This window comes from Triturus cristatus, chromosome 6 (genome assembly GCF_964204655.1).
Source record: "Triturus cristatus chromosome 6, aTriCri1.1, whole genome shotgun sequence".
Lineage (NCBI taxonomy): Eukaryota > Metazoa > Chordata > Amphibia > Caudata > Salamandridae > Triturus > Triturus cristatus.
The window spans coordinates 994,794,669-994,803,576 of record NC_140589.1 but is presented as its reverse complement, the minus strand read 5'-3'; the positions used below and the strand labels follow the sequence as shown (position 1 = coordinate 994,803,576).

General features: G+C 42.7%; 1 pseudogene; it reads right to left on the bottom strand.

Annotated features, from left to right (window-relative positions):
- Positions 1-5,617: 5,617 nt before the first annotated feature.
- Positions 5,618-7,951, bottom strand: LOC146820906 (dynein axonemal assembly factor 10-like; annotated as a pseudogene).
- Between the last annotated feature and the right edge of the window lie 957 nt (positions 7,952-8,908).

Below are 8,908 nucleotides of genomic sequence, written 5' to 3'. Positions count from 1 at the left end.
CTGACTATATCTTTGTATATTTTGCATATTTCATCCAATGGTATTTTATCTATCTCAGGATGTGGAGTGTATGTCAGTAAGACCGGCCAGGTCATTCCTTTCATGCTGAGCGGACAGAGTCTCATGACAGATGCTGTTTGTGGGAGGTCGCCTTTAAACCAGCTTTCATGCTGCTGGTAAGTTAACAAGACTTCAATGTCTTCATATTAAATGTATTCTTCCTGTGGTTCTGCTACAATGTATGTGTGAAACATATTAGTCACTGGATCTGCAGGCGGGAACTGAACCCAAGAATTGAATACCTCTGATCGGAACACCTTGTGTGCCTCGATCGCAAATATAACACAGCCACCTGTTAAGGGTACGCCGTGTTCCAACAATTTCATAGTAATTACATGTCTGCAGTTCTCTGTAATGTTAATAGCGTTTGCAACTTCGTCCTCTCCCGAGGCCGAATCACTCATGTTGTCAGGTATTCGAAAAAGGAGAAGAGTACGTTTTGGGGTAGGGTTTTGCACAATGTGGGAAACTTCTTATCCTTACAAGCTTGCTAAACCTTCTGCCAATACACAGAGTATATCTGCTCAGCTGAGGTAGATTCCCTTGTCACATCAGACGTCCCTGAAAAAGTGTGAGTAGGGCTTTTCGAGAAAGCATGACTGAACTACTCAGATTTTAACATTTAATATAAGAACCAAACCAACATTGGCGGCGCCATGTCGTGTACTTCCTTAGAGTCCCCCAGGACCTGCACGTTTTGGATGACCTAAACTGAGGGCTTGGTGTCCCATCTGCTTCTGGACACCCCCCAGGATATGTCAGCCGTTAGACTAGCTAGCTCTACAGTGCCACTACCACCCCCTGGTATCTGCAGTGGTCTAGGCAGTCTCTGGCAACAAGTGAACATGACAACACTGATTCCTCAGGGATCATGGAAAACAGAAAAATATGTTTCACTCAGACACTCGTGCTTGCTTTTTCTCAGAAAAAGTATTTAATGGTCCAGCGATAACCTTGTGTAAAACATATGTGCTGTGACAAACTGGAAACAGAAGCATACGAATGAGATTGCTAGTACCAATATAGTGAATAGTAGATAGATTTCTACCATAGTGCTAATAAGATGAACATAGACAGTTCAGATAAAAACAATGGCGCTTGCATATTCCTAAAATGCGCACCCTAAATAATTTGCTAAAATGTACCTAGCCTAACCTGAATATGTAGGTGTATGTGTTTCTGTAGCCAAGAAGCCCCCAGGAATGAACCAGGCCCTCACCTGATGGTTTAGAATGAAGGAACCCATGTCTGTGTCGAGGATACCAACGCACAAGGGATGTCAGGGCGCTGTGTGTTGAAGATTCGGCATGCAGGACCCCCATCTTAGATTGAAAGGAATTCTCCTCTAATTTGTACGGGGGAGTGAGGGTTTTTATACTAAAGTGGTCACTGCAGGGTTTTTTCTAGAATCAATATGTTTTTAAAACAATCATGGATGTTTTGCAAACAATCATAAATGTTTTGAAAACAATCACCAATGCTTCTCTAAACATGTGCGATCATGCACAGCTGGCTGTTGGCCAAGGATGAAAAAAAGTATAAGGTGACCCTTATACAGAATAAATCTGCCATGCCTGGGGACATGTTTATGTACGTCAGGTACAGGGATTCTGATAGAAGACTTGGAGCCTGGTGTCGAAGTGACTAGAGCAAGCTATTAGGTAAAAGGTCACTTGAATCGTTATAGTCGTGTGGATGGGATTATGTATGTAAAACGCTGTATACAAGATGGGGAGGCAGAAAGCCCACTACCAGTAATTTGTTTTGTTTTTATACAACAGAGGGGTGCGAGCTACCGATAATGGGCATGGCCATGCCCACATGCCCACCCCACATAAATGGGGACCAAAGTCTTTCTGCCTGCCCTAGGGGGTAGGTTAGGTAACAGCCCCCGATCTGCCCCCCTGGGAGGCACATAATCTACTAGGCCTAGGGACTATTTTTTATTAGTGTAGAGGTGGGGGATGCCGGGAATGGGCATGCTGAAGTCCCCATCACCCATAAAAATGTGCTCAGACTTTCTGCCCCCGGGGGCATATTGCAGCAATAGCGCCCAATCAGGCCTGGGGAGGAGGGCAGGAAGCCCACTAGGCACCCGGGACTATTTTTATTTCTTAGTGTAGGGGTGGAGGCTGCCAAAAATGGGTTTTGCAATGACCACACCCCCATAAAAAATGCCACAGTCTTTATGCCCCACTTTGGGGAGTCATATCAGGACAATGGCTCCCAATCTGCCCCCCGGGGGCAGAAAATCCCACTAGTCACTGACCCTTTTTGCAATGTGCCTAACTGTGGATTTTGGACCCTAGCTTAGCTGGCACCTAGGGAACCCTAGCTAACCTGCACATTTTTTAAACCTAGACACCCAGGGGAATCCAGGATGGGGTGACTTATGTGGCTCTCACCAGGTTCTGGAGTCTGAGGGAGCCACAAACTTCCATCCACCCAGCATTCCCTCAAGTCTCCCAATAAAAATGTTACCTTACTTGTGTGGGTAGGGCTGGGACCCGCAACAAGAAATGGCCCAAAACACAACGTGGACACATCACATTTTCCCAGTGAAAACTGACCCCTTTTTCACTGTGGCTTGCTGTGGATTTTAGACCTTATTTCAGCCGGCACCTAGGGAAACCTGGAATTCCAGGTTGGGGTAATGCGTGTGACTTTCATAAGGTTCTGTTACACAGAATTCCTTGCAAAGCTCAAACTTTGTGAAAAAAAAAAACATTTTCCTCACATTTCTGTGATGGAAAGTTCTGGCATATGTGGGGAGCCACAAACTTCCATACAACCAGCATTCACCCAAGTCTCCTGATAAAAATGGTACCCGATTGTGTGGGTTGGCCTAGTGCAAATAGATTGCTATATACCTGATACACAATGAAAAACCATTGCAAGGCGCAGCTCAGTTATTGGCTCTGGGTATCTCGGGTTCTTGATGAACCTACAAGTCCTATGTATTCCAGCAAGCAGAAGGGTCCAACAGACATAATGGTATATTACTTTAAAAATATGCCGTACATAGAAGAAGTTACAGGTGAAAATATTGGCACATATGGCTGTTTTTTTCAACTCAATTTTCAATATTTTTTTTATTTCAACTGTTAAGGAAAACCTTGAAGGATCTATACAAAAGACCCTTTGCTGAATTTAGAATTGTACAGTTATCTGGGATACATTATTGCTTCGACACCCATTTCTGCCACTAACTGGAAGGAGGTTGAAAACACATAAGGAAAGATAGGCTAAGTCCTAGTAAAATGTCAAAACTGTGTAAACAATGTGGGGTTTCTGGCAAAAGTCTCCCTGTTCCTGAAAGTTGGGAAGATGGTTATTTTAGCACTACAAACCCTTTGGTGATACCTTTTGCAGAAAAAAACAAATTCTTTCTTCTCCAGCAATTTTTCCCATTTTTACTAAAAAAAACAAATATTAGCTGTAGAATGGCTAATTTCTCGGTCCCCTCCAGGGAATCCACAAACCCTGGGTACCTTTAGAATCCTCAAGATGTTGGAATAAAAGGACATATGTTTAGCGTGGATACCTTATGTGGACAAAATGATACAGGGACCTAAGCATGAACTACCCCAAATAGCAAAAATTCCTCAGCACGGGGGGAAAGGCCTTGCAGCCCAGGGGTGAAGAAGGACCACTAACAGTATTTCTTTGAGTTCAGAGGAATAGGTATGAAAGATTTCTACAGGAAAGTCATCCCCATCAGGTGCCTTGGAGTTATTAGGGTGACCGAGGGCCACTCCTAACTGGTGCACACAATCGGGCTCTAGGTTTGCTAATCCCACTCCTGTGACCAACTTCTCTACTGCCCCGGGGCCACTAGCCTCACCAGTGTGATACACAATTTCAAAATGCACTCTAATGGTATGCAGAATGCCCTGGCGGCTTATCACCAGAGTACATCTGCGGGGCCAAGATGCAGAATAGGGGATACTCTGATTCGTGTTTGAAAATCCAAGCCAGGAGCCTACTGGATTTGTCCTCCTCACTGTGCAACCATTGTCAGTATGCCTTGAGTGTGCATTTGTCCAGGTTATCCTAGACCCCCTAAATGGCACGATGAACCCACATCACCATAGAGAGTGCCTCTTCAAATCCTGTTTTCAAACTATGGAGATCTGCCAAGCATCGCTCCTACACCCTGATGTCCGCCTCCAGTTGTGTCCTGACATCAGAGGTTGTCCCTATACATATCCTTCTTATAACCGCCTTAAAGGCCTCCCGCTCAGTAGCTCTGGTGGATGTGAACCCCCAGTTAGTCTTCAAATAATTAGTAAATGAGGTTGCCAGTGAGTCTCTAGATACTGCACCGGTCAGGAGACATGCACCAACTCCGAGCCCCGCGGGGATCACCGCCCCACCACATTCAGAGCAGCACCAGTGCATGGTCAGAGAGGAATAACCCCAAGTTAATAACCGCTCTCAATGTCACAGGGCCTTTCCCAGCCACCAACAGGCAGTCCAGATTGCCGTAGGTGCTGTGCATGAGAAAGTGGGACGTGTATTGCAGGCCATCCAGGTGCAGCACGGACCACCCATCCCAGAAACCTAGAATTTGCATGACCAAGGCAAGCATGCTGGTCATTAGTGGCATAGTGCCCGGTCTCAGTGGGTAGTGATCCTGATCACCATCCAGATCACAATTAAAATCTCCCACCCATATCACCGGGGACCACATTCCGCCTTCAAGTAGGTGTTGCAACCCCCTCATAGAAATGGAATCATGATGGCCTTACCAACTAGTGTACTCCAAAGCAGAAGGTATCATCCCTCAACGTTGGTCTCACTATATATATGATGAAAGTGGACAACAGGCACAATCCAGATGGCCACCCACCTGGAACATGAGGGGTAAGTCGCCAATAAAATCTGCTCCTCCACTTCTTCCTCAGCTTGTGAGGTTTATTACCCATTAGATGGGTTTCCTGAAGGCAGGCTATCGGCACCTTGTTACGCCTAAGAAACAAGCATTTCCACAGTCGGGATTACAATGGTGGTTTCTGACAGGCTTTACATGTCTGGCTTTCTGACATGGAAAGCCTGTCAGAAAGCTACTTTGGGGGCCCCTGGCAGGGCCCTCATTTTTCCATGGCCTCCAGTTGGGGGCTGAGGGGCCTATGGTGACCTCCTCCTAATCCGTGCACTGTCACGGTGCCTGCCATGCAGTGCAGGAATTAACAGAATCTCACATTTCTCCATGGGAACTTGTGCTACGACTATGTACAGTCGTATTGTAACGGTGGTGTCGGGACCACCTACCATAGGTCGGACGGTCCCAAGACCGAGGCGGTGTCCGACATCGTAACCAGGCCTAGAAGGGTGACATTTACTATTCCCACTCCAATCTAAACCAACTCATAGAAGGTAATGGACAATAAAGGGGTAACATTTACTATTCCCACTCCAATCTAAATCAACTTAAGGAAGACATAAAAAACGAAAAAGCTAAAATAATGTTGTCTAATTCTTAATACAACATTTTACCCAGAATATTATATTCAAACCATGCACAATACACTATTTTATTTTATTTTTTTAAATTAACTGTGTGGTTTATTCTAACAAATACAAGACCTGGATTAATTCTTAGTTTAACAAACTGGCAGGGAGGATATTGAGCTTTAGAATATATGTGTTCCCCAGCTACAGCCATCTCGAATATTCGACTCATACCAGTTGAGAATCTTAGAAAGCATGTAGTGAAATTGACAACTACGTGGGCCACCAATCATCTATGTAACAAAAAACAAAGTGATTTGCAGAGTTACATAAATAGAGAACTATAAGTAAATACAATCCTTTGCCCCTTCTCACTATGAAGGACACACGCAGTACAGAAGTGGACTGCGGGACTTTCCTATGACACTATGTATGTGTAAAATATTAAATAAAGGCTTTATTACAAACATCTGTAAAAGTTTGCCCGAAATATACATTTGAAAAAGATCAAAGGAACACATATTTCCTGGTTATGGTGCTTCCTCTAGGCAGCAAACAAACAAGGTCTCTTTAACGTCCAACTTTCAACGGAGGTATGTACACATTGTAATTCCGTTTAAAATTAACCAGCATTTCATTTACAGTTACTTAAAAAAATAAGCATCCTTGGATTCATTCCAGTCTTTGGTGGCGCTTTCTGTGGACGTTAATCTGCCTTAGACTTTATTAAGTTTAGTCACTATGAGGACTCGCACGGTCTGGTCAAACGACGTGCAGACACACAGCCCTTGTTTGTCCGGACTCCAGTCAATGCTGGCAATGGGCTGTGTGGACAAAGTTACATTCTGTTTAAGAGCGACGGATCCTGCGACACCCTCCTCCATGCCTTCGGAATCTTTCTGCGTCCGCTGAGCGGGATACTCATACTTCCAAAGATGCAGACTCCCAGCTCCTCCTGTTGTCATAAATATATCTCTGTTCTGTGGCAGGTGGCGAACTTGCCAAACGGTGGATTTGTGAGCCTTTTCTGCAAGAGAAGTAAAGCCTTTTTTTGGATGCTGGGTTCTCATGTCAAAAACATGAAACTTCCCTTCCAATGAAGTGGCTACCAGTTTATTCATTATTATATCCTTCCCGTCGAACTCGACACTGCAAACCCCATTCTTAATGTTAGTTTCCCACCGAAGAGACATGGGGGCTCATTTATGAGCCCCTGCGTCACTTTTGCGCCGCCGGTGCGTCACTTTTTGTGACGCACCAGTGGCAGAAAACATGCGCCATGTTGCGCCATATTTACAAACTGACGCATCTAGGTAGATGCGTCACTCTGTAAACCCCTGCGCCACATTATACCTGCGCCAGGTATAATGTATGCAAGGGGGGCGTTTTGACGCAACAAAGGGTCGTAGAAGTGACGCAGTGAAATCTACGAGATTTCACTGCGCCACATCTAGTGTGCAAATGCGTCACTTTCTTGCGCCTGCCTCACAGCAGGCGTAAGACTGACGCAGGCCCTTTCACATGGGGCTTGCCCCATGTGAAAGGACACATTGCTGGAGTTGCGTCACTTTTGTGACACACTCCAGCGATGCGTCACTTTTGCGCCTACAGATACGTCAGAAATACTGACGTATCTGTGACTCCTTGCGACATGATGCGTCATACTGTAAATATGACGCATCAATGGAGTCGCAGGGATGGCGCAGTGAAAAGTGGCGCATCACTGTTTTCACGCAGTGATGCGTCACTTTTCATAAATGAGGCCCATGGTTCTTAGGTCAAACAGCTTAATATCACCATTGTCATATCCTGCACACACAGCACGTTCTTGTTGATTGCATGCATGTCCAAATGCTACAGTCCAACAATCTCTCTTAGTTTCTCCTTCTCCACGTTCCATGTTGGCGACCGGTATACCTTTTTGTCTAGTATCCCATACCTTCACAGTTCCATCTCTGCTCCCAGTAACAATTTCTGGCGCGCCTTCACCGATTCCTAGGCCCCCGAATCCATCTATGCAATTTATTATTTCTTTATGTCCTTTGACTGAGTAAACTGGGATTTCTGCTGCTTCCAAATTCCACACATTGAGGTTTCCAACAAAATATCCTGTAGCAAGATACCGATGCTGTAGCGCTGAAGCACCAAATGTTCCACATTTGATGGGCTTGGGCTTTTCTAGCTCGCTCAGCAGCTGCACCTCTCCGTGCTGGATTTCGTAGACCTGTAGTACGCCGGTGCCCCGCGGGTAGTTGCCCAATCAGACAAAACGGGCGCTGCGCGGCAGCCACTTGCAATCAAAGACAGTGTAGTTAAGCGACTTCTGGATGTGGCAGATGATCTGCGGCTTCTCCAGTGGACTGCACATGGTGGCAGTTATGGCAGTCGGAACCTCTATGCCTCGGCTCTTGACAACAATACACGAGCAACGCTCCGCCCTCAGCCACTAATACACTATTAGTAATCCAGATTATAAAATTTTACTAAATGTTTATATACAATAATTATTAATATCATAAACAACTATTTTGAACTACTAACATTTATATACAAATATAAATTAAATATATGTATATTTTATTTAATAATACATTTTTCAAAAACGTAAATAACATCTACCATTCATAAATTTAACCAATACAATTACAATTGTTGCAAATTATGAACTTTACTAAATAAATTGCAGAAAGTATTTGTTAGATTTATACATTAAATCATTTGTGAAAACAGTTTGTAAAACATTTTCTCAACTTTTTTCCAATTTTAAATAATTGCTACTGTTATAACAATTTCATTTTCAAAATAGCATATTTTTAACTAAATGATCTAAATAAATCCAAATATAATACTTGTTAAAAATATTTAAATAGTGTTTTTCATTTTTTTTAAATGAGATGTTTTTTAAAATAATCCATATTAAAATATATCGTATTTCACATAAAATATAAATATGAATTAAAAAATGTATAATATAAATTTCCAAAACATATTAAAATATTCACTTAAAAATTAAAATTAAAATATACTTTTTCAAAACATGTCTCCACCTTTATCCCCTTTTAACTCAACATCCCTCCACTAAAAATTTACTTTCTATGATTAAAAAAATACATTAAAACAATTAAACATAGAAATTTTAACAATGCAATAAATAAATACAACTTCCAAAATTAAAGAAAATTATGAGCAGAAACATTAAAAACAATTAAGTTATTACATACTATTTAATCATAAAAAACAATATTATACCGAACAATATTTACAACATCGATATTTGTAACATCGATATTACAAACAAAACAAAAAATGATGTTAATAACTATGATATTACTTACCATGATATAAGTTCCGCTATTCTTGACATAATATTTCTACAGCACAAACATTTTTGTCC